Source organism: Bactrocera tryoni, unplaced genomic scaffold (assembly GCF_016617805.1).
Source record: "Bactrocera tryoni isolate S06 unplaced genomic scaffold, CSIRO_BtryS06_freeze2 scaffold_25, whole genome shotgun sequence".
Lineage (NCBI taxonomy): Eukaryota > Metazoa > Arthropoda > Insecta > Diptera > Tephritidae > Bactrocera > Bactrocera tryoni.
Genome location: NW_024395977.1, coordinates 23,156,437 through 23,160,864, shown reverse-complemented (window position 1 = coordinate 23,160,864; position 4,428 = coordinate 23,156,437). Strand labels below are relative to the sequence as shown.

The 4,428-nt window shown below is 41.7% G+C and overlaps 1 pseudogene; it reads left to right on the top strand.

The window, feature by feature from the left end:
- The first annotated feature begins 3,997 nt into the window (after positions 1 to 3,997).
- On the top strand, positions 3,998 to 4,181 carry LOC120781006 (annotated as a pseudogene).
- Positions 4,182 to 4,428: the final 247 nt, after the last annotated feature.

The following is a 4,428-nucleotide window of genomic DNA, read 5'->3' as shown; positions in this document are numbered from 1 at the left end:
TTTCTTCAGTTCATTTCGCTTTCGTTTAAAGCGTTCGTTTAGCATTATGAAATCTGCCGTTTGTCGTCCCCTTAGACACTGGCGCCTAGCTTTGTGGCATTTACTTCTCAGGGCCTCAATAGTCTCATTACACCAGTATGCGGGTTTCCTGTATGTGCCTTGTTTTTTCCTACACATAGCGGCATCGCAGGCTTTACTGACATGTTTAACTAGGCATTCAGTCTTCTGTTCTATGTCCATAGCGTAGTTCGGATTGTCATCTAACATTAATTTTTAGATATCCTCATCGAGTATTTCGGCTTTCCAGCCTCTGGTTTGAACCTAAGAGCCTTAGGCAATTTGTGCGTTTTGTCGATTTCTAGCAGAATTGCTAAGTGGCCACTGTGCGTGTTCAAGTTTATTGTAATATCAATTACAGAACCGCGGCCGTTATTTTCGAAAGTATTTCCGTTACCAATATTCAGCAAGACGGTGTTCAGTACCGAAAAAGCCTTCAGAAGGGTTTCTCCTCGTATATTTGTGTACGCGCTACGCTCATTGCGGTGTTCGACACTTCTCGTACTAGATTATCGATGAATATGAAAGTCATCTTGTGCGATGCTTGGCGGAATAAAGCAACTATAAAAGTTTAATTCGCAGATTTTTGCCCACGTGTAATAGGCTTGTCCTGTTAGTTGCTTTTCTTGGAACACGTTTGTTACACAGGCACAAATGCCCGCTTTGCCCGTTAGGTCGGAGGTCCACGTTGCTGAGCTAATGTTTTTATATTGTTTGCAGACTATTGCCATTTCGATTTTCTGCTCAAACACTGTATGCTTAAGTAGGTCTTGAGCTGCTTCGCAGTGGTTAAGGTTGAGCTGTAGGACTCTCATATTTTGGCTCTTTTGCACGGTTCTTGGTGGAGAAGACATTTCTTGATACCTATCTGATGGTCAGACTTCTCTTTTCCTTGTTTTTTACATGCACTGCAAGACGGCTCCTTGCTGCATGTCTTTGCGAAGTGACCTTTCTCCCCACATTTGAGGCAGTACTGACTCCTATCGTCTGAGTTTTTGCAGGTTCTCGCTAGGTGCCCATATTCCAAACATTAGAAGCATTTTTTATTGTTAGGCCTTCTCTCTAATTCTACACACAACCCATCCCATTTTGTTTTTTTTTTGGCTCCAATAAGTAGCCTAGCCTGTAAGACGGGGAGGCTTATCACAGCTGTTTGGGAGCCTGCGTATGACGCCCTAATGCCTCTGATTGAGCCTTTATCAAATACCTCTAGTTTTAATATTTGCGGGCGAATAGCATTGGCAATGTCTTCTTCTCCGGTTATTTCATCCAGATCCCGGATTTCCACTGTGGTCTCACTCGTTGGGGCTTTAATTTTGGCTTGATCTCCAAGCACTTTGCCTATTTCGCTGGTGTAGTCAGCAGTGTGTTCCATTTGCGCGCTCTTAAGTTCCATTAAAATTTCCCCTTTGGCTGTTTTCCTAATCCAGGTTACACTTTCACCCAGTTTCTGGAGGGCATCTTCTTTTTGTACCGCCTTTAAAATATCGCTGTATGTCATGTTACCAGTTCGCTCGATCACTATCGTATCAGACCATGGTCGATGCTTATATGCTGCCTTCTTTTTTTTCCGTCCAGCCATCTTATTTTCCTGGTGTCTTTCCTTTATTATTGAGGTTAACGTATCTACATTTTCCTCGTTATTTTTAGCCTTCTTTGGTTCTTCTCCATGGGTGGTTTTATTCTTTTTTGGAGGAGTCTGCCTTTTCGCCTGTTTTTCCTCGTGAGGTCTTTTAGGCGTTATTTCCGTTGTTACGGGCATATTTAGAATATTCCGTGTTGCTTCCTTGCTCTTCTAGTATTCCTCTAAGGCTTTTTCGTACATCTTCGATATATTGCAAACGAGGTCCCTAAGATTGTTGTTGATTGTTCGCTGCGGTGGACGCATCAAATCTATCATCTTCTTAATTTCTTCACCAAGCTCCGTAATGTAGTCGCCGTGAGGTTTTACCGCCTTCGCTTGCGACGTGTTTTCTGGCAGCGCCGGTGGCGACGACTTGTCCTCGTCAGTTTTTCTACGCTTAGCATCTTTATTGGAGATCTACTAAGTCGCGAGGACCGCTTGAATGGATCTATTTCCATTACAGGTGTCAGTTCCTGCCGCGTTGGTATTATTCAGGTCTTTTGGGTTTCCCGTGTTATTGCCCAGTATAGCATATATGTTACTGCTACTTCTGCTGTCGTTTATGTTGTTATTTTTTCTCATATACAAATCCATTCCTTTCTATTGTACCAGCGCATCGCGTGTAGGGGGGGCGGTCCGAAATAAATAGGAGCGAGTGTACCCTCGGTGGCTATGCACCTACCCCAGTTCCCTTAGGCCTGTTCTTCGCTTTACCGGTTACGGAATACGCGGACGAAAAGGCGCTCGCCTGGAGCAACGCGGTCTACTAGTTCTGCGCCCAATGGACACTTCCTGACCAGAGCCCGAAGGGGCTGGTTACTGATGGACACCACTGCTTACACCTCGGCAGAGCAAGCTCACATCACCCTATCCATCTCGGCAGCAGAGAAGTCGCTGAAAAGATTTAATGGGACTACTAGTGCGCCGCGATGTACATCGGTCAAAAAAAAAACTTTAACAGCAGTACCTGAAATGGTGAACAGACGCTGACCAGGAAGCCGCTCATTGTGAGTCCGTCGCGCCTGTATTTTTATATTACCCACCGTGCCTATGCATTAAGGGGAGGGACACCTATTTTATTCGCCTCTGTCGCAGGGGTTTCATCAGCTTAGCTAGCTTTTATACCGCAACGTTCACTCCTGCCTCTCCTCGAAGGGGGATGCTTATTCATCATGGCTTAATTCGCAACTAACCTGCTACTACAGGCCGTCCGGCTATCCGCGACCTGCCGACCCCCCGGTAGCTTAGAGCTCAGCTGAAAAGTCTGGCCCACTGAGAAACCAAGACCAACGGGTATAGCCCAAGGGGTATCGCAGGAAATTTGCATGCAACGAGTACTTGTCTTCTGTAAATTGTTTTTGTAATGTGTTTTGGTAGTGTGTTTGGAGACACGAATTGACCATCCAAGCAGGTAGTTTAATATTATAATATGTCATACTTTTATGTTAAATTATTTTATGTATGTACCATGTATGGAAATAAATACGTACATACATATGTATGTTGAAATGGGTTTAAAAGTATTTGCAAGTATTTTATAGCCCAAGAGGTATCGCAGGAAATATTGCAAGTATGTAATACATATTGAACTTTTAAGAACAGTTAACGGTGTCCCGAAATACCGTCGAAACTGTAAACTTAACACACATGCATTGCATGTTCATAAATAAAATTTGTACATTTTGTATAATAATATCAAGTTCTAATATTAGATTGTATATGGAACGGACTCATATTATTTTCCGCCAAGTGTTTTGGATAATTTTGCTTATCTCCTTTTTCGTCCCTATTTGTTCCTATTTTAATATTATATAAATACTATGTATGTACTATGCCCAGCGCTGTCCCTGTTGATTTGCTTTCTTCCTCCTTTGTTGTTCGTTGGCGTAGTCTCCTGTGACTTATGTATATATGTTTATGTGTTTGTTAATTTATCTGTGATTATTACGCGCACGTTTTTGAAGTTATACTTCATATACGAGTTCGAGAAAGGTTGCGATAGATTCATATTGCGCAACCTTGTCTGGGAAGATGTTCGAGTAGCAAGGGAAGCGGTAACAATCGGCGATCGTTTGTTAGTTTCTTTCGGCACAGCTCGGATTTTTTACCAGCAACACAATGTTGCCATGCTTATGCTTTTGTTGTTTTTGTAGAACAATGTTTCAATATTTGGTTGGTGACGTATTCACATGTGTAGGCATATGTATGATTGTATGCTTGTGCATTATTTCTTTCGTTAGTGTTTCATTTCTGCGAATTCTCAACTATTTTGTGTGACTTTTGGTTGAAATACTCTGCGTTGGCCGTTGAAAAGTTAAGACTATACTTCACAGGATCATTTCTGTAATTACTTCATTTCATTTACTTTCTTTGCAAATCGACCCGCAATGACGAGGTATATCGTTTTATCTGACAGCGTGAGGTTTATGGATTTGCATATTTGCAATTGCAAATTCGCTGTATATTTTGTTAGTGTAAAATCAACAATATGCCTCGCTCATTTGCAATTGCAAATATGCAGGATCATTTGCACCAGATTGTGAATTGCCCTGGTATATATACTATATATAATAGCAATACGCATATGTATGTTTGTGTGCTTGCGCATTATTTTTCTTTCGTTTCTGTTTCATTTCTGCGAATTCTCAACTACTTTGTGTGACTTTTGGTTAAAATACTCTGCGTTTATAAATATTTGCGACTTGTCTTTTCCTTGTATATATCTTGGACAAATAAGACCATTTCGA